The sequence below is a fragment of the Mirounga leonina genome, unplaced genomic scaffold (genome assembly GCF_011800145.1).
Source record: "Mirounga leonina isolate KUSES-001 unplaced genomic scaffold, KU_Mleo_1.0 Mir_150, whole genome shotgun sequence".
NCBI lineage: Eukaryota > Metazoa > Chordata > Mammalia > Carnivora > Phocidae > Mirounga > Mirounga leonina.
Genome location: NW_023270374.1, coordinates 6,704,969 through 6,719,254, shown reverse-complemented (window position 1 = coordinate 6,719,254; position 14,286 = coordinate 6,704,969).

The window sequence follows — 14,286 nt, the reverse complement described above, 5'->3', positions numbered from 1 at the left end:
GCCCCTCCTCCCCCTAAAAAGAAAGGAAGGAAGAAAAAAAGAAAGAAAGAAAGAAAGAAGGAAAGAAAGAAGAAAGAAAGAAAGAAAGAAAGAAGAAAGAAAGAAAGAAAGAAAGAAAGAAAGAAAGAAAGAAAGAAAGAAAGAAAGAAAGAAAGAAAATAAAACACTAAATTGTGAAGACTGAAGGAGAAGATGGATGGGAGGCATCTGGCATAGTGCCAGGCACAGAGTTTGCTCTCAAAAATGGCAGCCATCCCTGTGATTAAATCACTACCATCACTCTTCAGTGTCACCCCTGGTCTCATCTACTCAAGTAAAAAAAAAACAAAACCTAACACAATGTTAGTTTTTTAGTTTAATGCACTCTGTGTTGCTATGAGTTTGGTATCTTTTTTCCAATTCACAGTTCCAGAAACTGGAGTTTGGATAGGTAAATCGACATTCCTGCTATCTCACAGTTGTTAGTGGTCTGCCTGACTCTAGGCAAGAATGTGTGCAGCGTCAGTTTTAGTCGTTGGGCAAACCCAACCCTTCGACCAATCCGCAGAGATGAAGAAGCGCGGAGCTGCCTGTGTGTCAGGGGCTCTGTTGGCTGCCTGGGTGCTTGTAAAGTTCCTGAGGAAGGTGGCAGCCATTTTTGTCAGGGCCCCTCTGACCACTAAGCAGGCAGAGGCCAGCTAGGTTTAGGAAACTCCACTGAGGTCAGCCAGGTGAGTTGTGACAGCTCAGGCCAGATGCTGTCTATGAAAAGGAAGCCGGTACCTAAAAATTCTCTCGCCAACATTGGGAGGAGGTTTCTGTGAGGAAAGACAGTAGTAAAGATTTGCTGCATTAGGTTGAAAGTAAAGTGAACAAATGCTCATGTTGAAAGTGAAACCAAACTAAAGAGGCCAGGTTTTTTGTTTTTTTTTCTACTTTGTTTGATTCAAGGTGTGGACCTGGGACTTCATTTGGTCTGGATTCTTGTGCTTCTTAGTCAACCCCTGGGCTGAAGGAATGCAGGGAGCTTGTCTGGCCGGGCATGAACATTAATTCTGTCCTCCCAAACCCCACCACTTTGATCCCCTTTCCACTTTCCCAGCGATGCCAGCGGCAATGGGAAAGGGAATTAGTTCAAGTTGATCAGTTTTTCCTTTGAATATGCAAGTTTTTGCTCTTGGGGCCTTTGCTGTAAACCAGATCTCCAAGTCTAAACAGCAGCTGTGCCTATCCTGGTGTGAAGGATAAAGCTTGGTGTTTGGGGGGAAAGGGGACTTTGGTGTTCTTCTGTCAGCACTCAGATCTTGGTTGCTGTTGGGGCGGGGGTGGGGGGAGATTGTGTCTGGCATCACTGGCTTGTCTAGAGGACTGTTACATGGCCAGAGCAGAGCAAAGCTGAGATGTAAGCCGGGCATACACAGACACGACAGACTGGTTTCTTTTCACAACTCTTCAAACCTGATCTGCATGTATGTGTGTCTAGATACTTGAAAGATGGCATCTGTGTGGCAGACACCATGTTTCTAGGCTTCCCAAGACTGCCGTGTGACTTTGAGTGAGTTATTTGATGACAGGGAACTTCATTTTCCTTAAGTATAAAGGGAGGACCAGTGATATCCTAGGTTATGATAATATCTGTAAAAGTACCCAGCATTTACTGGGCATGTGATAAATTCACAATTCCATCTTTATTTCTCCAGCATCAGTTTCCTTGCCAATGCCCTGGACCACCTAACATGGATGCCTTCCAGGTAGCTGATTGTAAGGACAGTCATTGCCATCTGTGTTGGTTTGACTTGCTGCCTTTCTCAAGGCATCCAAGGTCATCTTCTTAGGAAGTCTGAGAGACAGACCTCAGACTGTGTTCATTCTTTTCCAGATGGAAAATGGAAAAATGTGGTCAAGCATCCAAATGTTTGGTCTATAAAACACTCAAAACATTAAGATGTTTGGTATTGGGAGGGCAGGGTGCCATTGAAGCATGTGAGTGTCATAAAGTCACGACTGGTCTAGCCATTTGGGATCTTTGGTTTTAATCAGGTAACCCAGGTGAAGTAACCCAGGCTTTGTGGTTTAACTCCTTTCTTCTCTTCCCTAGAAAAATGTGTATTTGACCCTCACTCCAGAAGGTTAAAAAAGAAGGTTGCTTTGGAATTAGTTGATTTGCCGTGGCTGGATGGGATTCTTAGAAATTATAAATATCTGACTTTATGAGGATTCAAATTTAGATATTGGCTGCTTTTTTAGACAAACTTGGTCCAAAGGAAATTCTGAATTTACCCTAGAGAAAAAAAATAAAATAAATTATTTGTTTTCAAGATGATATAGTTCTTTTTTTAAAGCTAGATCTTTGTATACACACTGAGAAATTTTCATTTTTCATCTTCCTTAGAATTGAGTCTTAGTTTCAATGCTGTTCACAAATGAAAATCATAATGTTAAATATTTCTCTGAAAACAGAAATAGAATGAAAGTCCTAGCATCAGTGTTCCCTTCCTCCATGGAGTGGAAAGGGTGCTAAAAATGTGAGATCTACCTGTGATAGGTTGCTTGCACTGATGGTCTCAATTTTTCACTCCTGTCTTTGTGGGCGTTCTGCCCCACTCCTTAACTCCTAGGTCTGCTGTGACTTGATTTGGCCAGTGGGATGTTAGCATGTGTAATGGGTGACATAGCAGAAGCTTAAAAAATGCATATACGTTGGGGCTTGCTTTTTTGCCATAGCCACGAGAACACACCTGACCTAGCTTAGTGGAGTATTACACATGAAATATAGTCACATCTTCCCTCATCCCAGCTGATGCCATAATGACAGATACAGGAGCCTCGCTGAAAGTAGCCACAGCCAACCAGATGCATGAGCAGGCCTGATCAAGATTGTCAGAAAGACCCAGATGGCCCACAGAATCAGAAGCAATAACAATGATATAAATAAATACTAAAATAATTATTAATGATAGGAATAATTATTTTAAGCTACTGCATTTTGGGGTGTCTTTTTATAGAGCGTTATTGCGGCAATTGAGAGCTCATACGTTGCTGTACCCATAGCTCTGTGCTCTGAAAACAAATGGACCTATCTGCTTCAGACTAGCTCTGTGACAAGGCGCATGTTACTTCATCTTTAAGAGCATTATTTTCCTCACCTGAAATATGGAGAAAATAAATCCTGTCTTGTCGGTGGTTGATCAGGTTGGTATGAACTATTACTGAACAATTAATAAATAGTTCCCTTAATGAATAGAGACTTTTGCCCTGCCTTTATCTTTATCAAGACCAAAGGGAGCAGGCAAGGAAATTGATATCTGGTTGGGCCAGTGTATGGTTTTTACAGAGACTCTTTTTAAATCCCTGGGATAAACCCACCCAGAGGGAAAGCCCTGGGATGTCCTACTTGGAAAACAAAAGGAAATTTTCGGCCAGGAAAGAACCTTTGAATCTGGAGTATCATTTTGACCTCATTTTTTATTTCTGAGAGAGGATAGGGTAAGGGCCAAAGAAACCCAGGGAAGTATCTAGATTAAATTTGTCTCTTTAATCCTGAACTTCCGGATAACCATGCAGGACCTGCTGACTGTCTCTTAAGCAAGGATATTTGAGTTGCAGAGGACAACTTACACAGTTTTGGGAGATAACTTCCATTGCCTCAGTGGGTCTGTTGAAGTGGACACAAGGAATGGAGCATCTGGGGCTCAGTGCCTGGTTAATGGAGTTGTGGAACTGGGACCGTTTTGGGGCCCATTCTAGGTTTGTGTTTCTGGCTAAGAGATAAGAGATCTGACCAGCGAGAATTAAGACCATGTTTCCTCTATGTTCCATTATGTTTCCATGCTGTGAGTCCTCTTTATTCCATAAATACTGTTCAACAGAAGTCTTCTATACCTCCATGTTCTGCAGAATTCACCTAGGGTTAGAACTTGGCTGAATATGCTTAATGAATGACTATTGGATGCATAAATGAATGGATCAATGAATGAATAAATTCTCCCCTGCTACAAGATGGTGAATTTGGGGCGTTTGAGTGGCTCAGTCGCTTAAGCGTCCCATTCTTGATTTTGGCTCAGGTCATGGTCTCAAGGTGGTGAGATTGAACTCCACGTCGAGCTCCACGCTCAGTGGGGAATCTACTTGAGATTCTCTCTCTCTCTCTCTCCCTCTACCCGCCCCCCCCCGCACATGCAGGCATGTGCTTTTTCTCAAATAAATAAATAAATCTTAAAAAGAAAAAGGTAGTCTTCCATAGAAACACATGAGACCATTGAATCTTAGGATCTGTACAGAAAGGGGCTCTAGCAACCACTTTGTTCAGTTCTCTCAAGTGATGAGGACGTAGTCTTGGAGAATTGACATAACCTCCCCTGGGTCACCAGGCAGGTATGTGCAGACTTTGGGATATGCCTGGGGCAGGAATCCAGCGCTCGCATTGACCATGCCAGCACTCTTGCCATTCTGGTCTGCTGGTCCCTTCCCCAAATTATAATGTGTGGCCAGGCAGTGTGCTGGGCTGGTAACCACATTCCTAGCATTTTAACTTGCAGTATATGTGCTTTTTCCTTTGGAAAGTTCCTTAAGTTATCAGAGATTCCCTAAAGTCCTGGATTTCATAATTATATATATTTATATACTTATAATTATTGTAATGCAATATATAAGATATGAATGTGTGTATAATTATTAAATAAATATTAATACAAATAGATAGACATAATATCCAACCATTGCACAAAATGATTTTCTGGGCGCCTGGGTGGCTCAGTTGGTTAAGCGACTGCCTTCGGCTCAGGTCATGATCCTGGAGTCCCAGGATCGAGTCCCGCATTGGGCTCCCTGCTCGGCAGGGAGTCTGCTTCTCCCTCTCCCGCTCCCCCCTCTTGTGCTCTTTCTCTCTCTCACTATCTCTCTCAAATAAATAAATAAAATCTTAAAAAAAATGATTTTCTGTGTTAGTCAGTTAAGCTACCCCCATCCCACTGTGGCCTCACCATTTCTATGGTAACTAATGCACTGCCAAGTGGGGACACAGAAGGGAACTTGGTATAGAGGATTAAAAAACAACACCATATATGAGCATAAATAAAATGTGTCATTGGATGGGACACAGGAGAAGTCCATAATGTTTTTAATTGATGTCTGCCTAGGAAAACCCCCATATTTGACTTACAGCTTTGCTCTTATTCATAGCAATCAAAACCTCTGTAGCATCCGGGGCATCGAATCCTCTCTACTACCAGTGCAGGGGAAGAGAGAGGCTGTTTGCTACCTCGTACTGGCAGAGGACTTGACCTGAAATGTTTGGATTTTATTTTATTATTTTTTTAACTGTTTGGATTTTAAACTTCCCATTTGTCTGGAGCTTTCAAAGAATGCAAAAGGTTCCAGCTTCCCGCCCTGAGCAGGTGCTTGCCTGGTAACTCAGCCTTGCGAATTAGCACCTTCCCACAAGCCTTGGCCTTTATTGAGAGCAGCCTAGACTCCAGGAACGAGCTGGTGAACCACCATGGACTTTAAGGAGCTGGGCTCCCAGCCAGCCCCACCAGGACTTCTTTCTTCCTTTCCTTTCTTTTTTTTTTCTGTTCTCTTTTGATTTTTCTCTCTGTTAGTCTGCCTTTTTTCTCTTTCATTTCCACCTTCCTTTGATTTTCCTTTCTGTGAATGCTTCTAGCATCCCCTTCCTGTGATCCCTTACTTTTGTGTGGGTTGCCCATATGGCTGTTCTCCCCCCCAAGCACTTGCCTCCCCCTCCCTGCCACACCACAGTTCCCAGAGGACAGCAGCTCTGCCTTGTCCCAGCTCCTAGCATAGTGAGCAATGGCTGCCTTGTTCATTAGCCTGTCGGTGGCCCTCAAATTTCAGCAAGGCTCACAATCAGCCTAAACTGCTAGGCTCTGACCCCATAACTTCTGATTCAGTAAATCCTGGGTGGGAGGAAAATTTGCATTTCTAACAGGTTCCCTAGGTGGTGGTGCTGTTGCTGGTCTAGGAAGCATATTTTGAGAACCATTGGTCTGAGTCGAGCATTGACTCTTGACTAAATGAATCTTGTGATTCTCTTTCTCTCTCTCTCCTTTTTAAAATTAATTAATTAATTTGAGAGAGACCGTACATGAGCGGGAAGGGCAGAGGAAGAGGCAGAGGGAAGCTGAAGCAGACTCTATGTTGAGTGTAGAGCCCAAAGCGAGGCTCGATCTCACAACCCTGAGATCACGACCTGAGCCGAAATGAAGAGTCAGACGCTTAACCAACTGCGCCACCCAGGTGCCGCCCCCCTCTCTTTTTTAAGCAGAATTGGTATCACGCTGCACACATAGTTTTGTATTCTGTTGGTTTGCCCTACCATTACCCTATGGTGGGTGTTCCCCAAGCCCCTGTTCAGACCAGCTTTGAAAAGTTAAATCTCATTTGAGGGCATTGGTAATCGGGGAAAAAAGTTTTACTTTCTTCAAACCAAGTAGAACAATTTATGGGAAGTGAGTCTAAGAGTTCCTGCTGGAAAAGCCATCTTTGCCTTAGCCTGATCACACTAACCTGAGCTCACAAATCTTCAAGATGAGGCACAGCCCAGCTTCTGCTGCTGGGTTGTGCTCAAGCTGGACATCTCACTGTCGATGAGCTGTGCTACATCCCGGAGGACAGCGAGGGCCTGCGACTCATCCTGCTGATAGCCCATCAGGGGTCCTGGACGGTCCAGCCCTGGATCCTGGAGCCTGGAGGAGCTGAAGGAGGGGAATCATCAGTGTTGATGTGTGAGTCAGGGCTTAGAGAGGCTGGAATGAGTACAGGAACTTGCCTCTTCTGATTTCAAAAGTGAGCCCACAGGATGGGTTTCTTTGCATGAAGAAAATGCTGAAGGAGTCTTATCTCCTCTTTCCATGGAGTTTTTTTTGACTAAAGATTTTATTTATTTATTTGACAGAGAGAGACACAGTGAGAGAGGGAACACAAGCAGGGGAAGTGGGAGAGGGGGAAGCAGGCTTCCTGCCGAGCAGGGAGCCCGATGTGGGACTCGATCCCAGGCCCCTGGGATCATGACCTGAGCCGAAGGCAGACAATGACTGAACCACCCAGGCGCCCTCCATGGAGTTTTTGATAACCACGTATGTGATTTTAAGGGGGACAGCTTTTCCTCAAAAGAGAGCCCCATAGCATCCCCAAGGACATGAAGGAGTTCATAAAAGCTCGTGTCTGATTTCAGCCGCTGCCGTGGGGGATAGCCCTTCCAAGCTTCAAGGGTATGCGTGCATCCCAGATGCATGTGCTTGTGTATGTACATATGTGAGTGTAGTGTGCACCTGTGTGTATGTGGGTAGTTAATGCCCCTAGGGTAAATTTCACCCTGGAGGGTCCAAAGCCAGTGGGTAAATGCCCAGCTGTCTCCTTTCAGGCAGATGATTCTGGGGGACACTGTGTATGATTCTCACTGGGATTGAACACCCCCTTGCCCAGCAGCAACCTCAGTATATGCCCTATAATTGACCTTTCTTCTTCTCCTGTCTCACTCCGAGGGTTACTGCCCTAAAGAAATAATCTTTATCTAAGTTCTTGTCTCAAAAATCCTTACTTCTGGAGAACCCCAACCTTAAATAGGGGACATGGTTTGTTTGATCTCTTCTGGCAAATGGCCATGATCCTCCATTATGCTGCCTTCAGACATATCCCCAAGCCCCAAAAAAGCCACTGAATGAGAGAGAAGGGTGGCAAAGTTCAGGACAGTGGTTTGAACTGGGTGTCATGGAAGCCGAAACAAGGCTTCCAGGCAAAGCACAGGGGCTGCTGTGTGTGTGGAAGGAGGAGAGGCCATAGGAAGGCCTCTGGCATTGAGGGCAGCTCTTCATTATCTGTTTAGGGTGTGGGATTCCCAATTAAGAAACTTATAAACATGATTCTGCTGCTTAAAAACGCTCCAAAGCCACTGGGTTCGGGTCTAAAGCCCTCCTTAATGAGGGTGAAAGCTTTTCCCCAAAGCAGTATATCTGCTCTGTTTGTGTTGCCCTGGGCCATAGGAGGTGGGTGGCATGTCCTTAGGGGGCAGATGGGAAGTTGAACCCTTAGCTTCAGGACATCCTGCCATTCTTGGTGATGGAGCAGGTGAGAAGGATTGGGCCCCAATGGCCATACACCGAGCCAGCCACCCCTGTGGGGTGAGGCCAGGAAAAAAACCTCACGATGCTGTCTCCACAGCATGCTTGCTCACCTAAAACCAGGTTAGAGCAACCATCAAGGACAACAAGGAAGGGGGAGAGAAGTCACAAAAATGTACCTCATTGCTTGAATTGGGCTTGGAGAAAAGTCCAAGCCCATAAGGTAGAGAGGGATTGGCACTTTGTCATGGTGGGTTTGTTTTGCTTACTTAGAAATGTGCACACTAGGCCAAAAAACTATACACCTCACACACACACAAATATATGTAGCAGATGTGAATGGAGTTGGAAGGCATTGGCCAGGGACCTCTCTGGGAGTTAGGTTTCAACGCCCTGCGATTTCTAGATGCAAAGTTCCTTCAGGGCAGTGGTTCTTAGAGATTAGCAGAAGGGTATTGGCCTGGCTGCCTGGACTCCACCCCTGGATAGTCTAATTCAATATGTCTGGGGTGGGTCCTGGCATCTAAATGTTTCTTACATGTTCCCTAGGTTATTTTGAGGTTCAAACACGTTTGGGAATTTGTACCGCATTAGGGCATGCTGGTTTTGTTTGTAGGTCATTCACATCAGGAGCCACCGTGGCCAATTTCAGCATCTTGAAAGCTGCGGGGCAACCAGCTGCGTGTACCCTTCGTCCCCTGGTGCCTGGGAGACACATCAGCCCTCGTGCTTGCAATGCAGGGAAGCAGCCAAAGCTCTCTGATGGGAGCTTCCTGCGATGGGGACAGAAGAGCTGGTTACAGCCCAGCTGGACTGAAATAGCTGCCAGTGACCTTGCTTGCAGCTCTTTCATGCCACTTGAAATGTCCCAAGTTCTAAAGTTTCTCAGGGGAGTAATCAAGGCAACCCATTCTCCTTTCTTCTATAAAGCCATGTACATCCCTCCTCCCTGATGAGATGTTCAAGGACATGTCTGCACTTAGTCCTATTCATTCTGGAGCAAATAGAAGCGTGGACTGAGGAAGGCTTTGCTCAAAGTGGAGGTGAGGTCCTAGGGCATGAAGAACCAAGAAGGTGGGGGGAGAGGAAGGAGAGGTCTGTGACAAGAGGGAAGAGGGGTGTAGAAAGAATGAAATGGAGAGAGAAATGGAAAAAGACACAAAGGAATGGAAAAATGGGAGGCAAATGGCACCAGTGGCTTATTTCAGATTCCACAGGCAGCAACTAGCAGTGCAAGTGCTATTCTTCTGTATCCAGGTAGGATAGGGGTATCTGCCATTTCCTCCAACTCATTGGGGAGGGGGGGAGAGCTCCAACAGTGCCACTGATTAGCTGGACCACAGTGGAAAGTACTTTGATCCTTGCCTGCTACATACAATACCTAGATGCTGGGAGGCAAAATGGAAGGAGAAATGCAGGCACTCTGCATTTTAGGGAAAGGGCTGAAATGAAACCAGAGCACAATCTTCAACAGTCATTGCTGGTGCCATTATGAACCCAGAGGATGGCAGCTCTACATGAACTGTGGATAGATAGCTGACCTCTATCAGTTACTTCCTTTTGGGAACCTGCTACTCTCTTGGTATTTGATTCATTTCAGGCTGAAAGATATTTTGCTTGGGTTTAGCCTTGGTAGCCATGTTTATCTCTTTAGCAATGACTTATTCCTAACTATGAACTCTCTACATGTTCCTCTGCTCTGAGGTGGGATCCATCTGGTTTACCTGGTTCACCAAGGGCTCTGGGTCATTGCTGTTCATTCAACGCATATGTATTAAGCTTCTCTGTTGGGCCAGACACTGTGGTGTTACTGAAGTTGTAATGGTAAGTATATCCTTACTCTTTTGGAACTTATGGTCTAACACATCAGTTCTCAACCCGGTATGTACACTACAGTCACCTCAAAATACCCCTGTCCAGGCCCCGCCTTTGACTTATTGCATCAGAATCTCCAGTGGGGATCCAACTAATTCCAAGGCTCACCCAGGCTTGAGGCCCATTGGAAAGGATGCTCTCTACGCATTAGTAATAATTGGATCCTAGAATTCTACCTTAGTCCCTCAATGGGGACATGAAAATCATCTGGTTTCCCATCTTTGCTCCTACTGCTGCTGGATGGCTCCTCTTTCCATTGACTCAGACTCAGTGCTCAGACCAGTCATGGGTTCGATTTCTGCAGCTTCAACAACAGCATTTCCTGTGTTTATCCTCCTAACCTGAGGGTGGAGTGACCTCTAGCTGTCATTAATGTTTGTGTGGCTTCTCGCTGTTCCATCACCCATGTAACTACTTCCCTGTAATGAATTCCCTCTGTTTGAAGTGTCTGGGGTTGTTTCTGTTTCCTGAAGGGACCCTGATGTACACAAAGTAAAATGTAATGGAAAGCATCTATAAAGTGGCAGATACCCCCATCCTTTGTGAGTGATGCATTTGGTGTACAAGGAAGCAGAGACCAAGATTGCTGGGAAAAGGATGCTCATATCCTGCATCTGAAGCATCTGGAACAGAATTTCTACCAGGTGGTCCATGGCCTACCTGCATCCAAACCACTTGGGGAGTGCTTCTTGGCTGCCACCTCCAACCTGCTGAATCAAATTATCTGACTGGGTTCAGAATTTGTCAATATAGGAGGTTTCTCCAGAGGTAGATATGAATCCTGATACATTTAGCCATGTTGCTATAGAAAGCTGCTAATGACCTGAAACTCTCAGGGAGCCAGCTGTGCTCCTTCAGGGTCCAGTTTCAGTTCCACCTCTAACTCATCATCCCTCTGAGCAGGAGAATATCTTCTCACCATATGGGACTGCTCCATGAGGAACAAGTGACCTGTGTTGGCAAAGCACCAACTCACATGCATTTCTTTCGAAAATCATAGTATTTTGGAACTGGAGGAGAGGTTCAGTGTATAAAAGCAGTGTGGCTTGTCAGAGAGCAAAGGACATGAAAATTTCAACTCTTTCAGACCCGTATTACAATCCATGCTCAGGAACCTTGGCTGCATATTTACCTTCTAATGACTGTCAATACTTTGACAGTAACATTTCCTTGTAGAGTAGCTGTGAAGAGTAAATGAGATAATAGCTTTCAAAATCCCAGCACATAGTAGGCTTCGACAGCAGTGGGTCCCTTCCCCCTTTTCGCCCTTCCTCCCTCAATTGATGTAAGAGTCCAGCTGAGGAGATTGAATCAAGAACTACTTGGGCTTCCACTTGCCTTAATCATTCCTACTTCTATTTCCTATCATGGTAAACTGGGAATTCTGCTGCTTGCTATGGATATTTCCTTCCTGTAAACTCCAGTGACATTCAGTATTTATTATTATTGTTTTCCTTAGGTATTTACTGCTTCTTTTCCCAAGCTTCCTTGAGATAGGAACTGCACTCCTTGTAGCTTAAAAGCATCTTGCTGGGGTATGGAGGGGTGCCTGGGTGGCTCAGTTGGTTAAGCGGCAGGCTCTAGGTTTCAGCTCAGGCCATGGTCTCAGGGTCCTGGGATGGAGCCTGTGCTCAAGCAGTCTCTGTGCTCAGCGGGGTGTCTGCTTGAGACGCTCTCTCCCTTTGCCCCTCCCCCTGCTCGTGCTCTCTCTAAAATAAATAAATAGATAAATCTTTAAAAATCCTTGCTGGGAACATTGTATATTTTCGCATATAAATGCAGATTGATTTCACTGACTCCTCCAGTGATGACTACAACCTCTCATAAAGGGTTGAATTTGCAAAATGTGGACCCCCAGAAGTGGAATAAATTGATTCTATGCCTGCAATTCAAATATATGTCACTAGGTGACAGTATAGTGCTGTGGGATTCTATTGATGTGACTTGGCCCCTCATCAGGCTTAGGGCACTGATGTGGCTATGCACTTGATCTGGTACAGGGGATAAAGGCCCTTTGTCAAAACAACATTGTAAAACATTTAGCTAATCATCAATTAGCTGCATATCCTGTGATTTCTCTGCCTACTTCCCCCCGCCCCCCGGCTTGCACTTGGTATTTTAAATTACATCTTTCACCATTTTCTTCATTTATATTCCATCTGCATCTCCAAATAACTCTTGTCATCCTATGGTCCTTAAGCTTTTATTAGAATGCCTATCTGAGTTCACTTACTTTTTAGAGTGAGGTGTTTTTCCTCTCTGTTTTTTAACTGCATGAATCATTTACTAAGGTTTTGCTTCCTTGGAAGTAAATGCTTGATTAATCAATACAGTAATATCCTTTCATTTTTTCCCAAGAAAATTCCAGACTTTGTAGGTGGAAAAGCTGTAGCCATTCTGCACTGGGAGGCTGTTTTCCTTCTTTAATATTTGGAACTGAGCAAAACAGAGCACAGAGAGAGAGAGTGCATGCTTTTGGATATGTATGACCAAGGGTTTCTTCATAGTGGCCTCACAAGAACTTTGTGTGGATTAATGAGACACACAACTGAAATGGTTTTCCTAAGAGTTGTACAATACTGTTATTACAAGGAAAACCTCTCTGTCCCTCAAAATGCAGTTTGAAAATTTTTGAGTGTGAGAAAGTGTGTGTGGGAGGGGTGGGTGGGATGGGGATGAAGTTCAAGTATGGAAGTCAGTGTCTGCCCATAAATGCCTTCATGCCTTATGGAGCTATTCCCTATCCTACCATCCTTGAGTTCTGAAGCCTGAGCCTGTCTCTGCCTATTTACTCCTTGGGACATCATCTCCAAGAGGAGAAACAGAATCTGTGTCCCATGCATGAAAACACAAACATCATTTGAATGGTGCCTAACAGAAAGCCCCAGCTTTGAAGTAATTCCTGTTGAAAGGAGGGAAGGCTAGTGAAAAATACTAATAGTGATACTAATATCTGATGCCATTTTGTGGCCGCTGGCCTAGCATTTTTATATGAATTATACCCCAGCCCCACTTACCATCCTGTTCTCTTGCTATGTAACAAATCATCCCAAAACTTAGTGGCTCAAAACCACTAAATTAAGTTTTATAAAATTTAAAGATCAGTTTTATTATATCTCATGATTTTGTGGGTCAGAAATTCAGGCCAGAATCCACTGACCAATTCTTCTGCACCACACACATCAGTTCAGGTCATTTGGTTGTTGTCAGGGGGCAGATGGGCTGGTCTGGAGGCTCCAGATGGCTTCATCCCTTGTCTGGGGGCTTGGTGGGATGGCTGGAAAGCTGGGCTCAGCTGGATGGTTGACCAGAGCACTTACACAGCACCAGTGTGTAGATTGGGGCTCCCAGAAAGAATGTTCCAAGAGATCCAGAAGGAAGTTGCAACGCTTCTTCTGATCTTGCCTTTCCATGGAATCCCCAAGAACATCACTCTCTGCCACGTTCTCTTGGTCAACAGGTCACTAAGGGAAGCTCTGATACAAGGAGGTGGGAATTAGATCACACTTCTCCCTGGGAAGAGCAGTGAAGGGTATGTGGCCATTTCCTTTCTCCCTTACCTTCTCTACATTCCCTTTTAGGTAGCAATTATCACCTCTAAAATACTATATAATTTACTTGTTTATTAAGTTTACTGTTTATTGTTAATCTAGCCACACTTGAACATGAGCTCCATGAGGGCAAGGGTCTTTGTTTTCTTCACTGGCATGTCCTAAGCAACTAGAATAGTGTCTGGAACATAGTAGGTGCTCAATTAATAATTGTTGGATGCTGAAAGATTTCATTTAATCTTCTTATTGCCCTTTGAGAAAGCTGCTAGTATTATCACTATTTCTCAGAAGAGAAACTGAGGCACAGAGAGAAGTCACTTGTTCAGTCACACACAGGTAGCACGTGGCAAAGCCAGGGCTCAGACCTCGGTCTCTCTGATGTACTTTTGTAGATCAAAAACTAATTCTACATCAGGAAAGAAATCCAGCACACTAGAGAGCAGGCAAAGACTTGTAATCATGGACTTTCCTTATTTCTTAAGCCAAATCAGTGACTGGCTTAGGGTCCACGGTTTTCCTTGAAATGGTTTAGCTTATGTGTGGGCTTTGCCTTCTTTTTACCAGAAAGACCTATGGGAAGACTGCTGTGGAAAATTGAGTGTGGGGTGAGCTTTTTCCTCTCTCGCAGAGCTGCTGGTACTAATGGTCCAGGACTCATGGACGTGAAAAAGGCTCTTCATTTGATTGTGAAATCAAGCCAGACTCAACTGTGATGAGCTGCAGCTTTCTGCATTCCTGTTGAATAGTTCTGTGTAATAGCCTCCTGGCTATATTTAGACGTGACACATGGTCTCTGTTTGTTA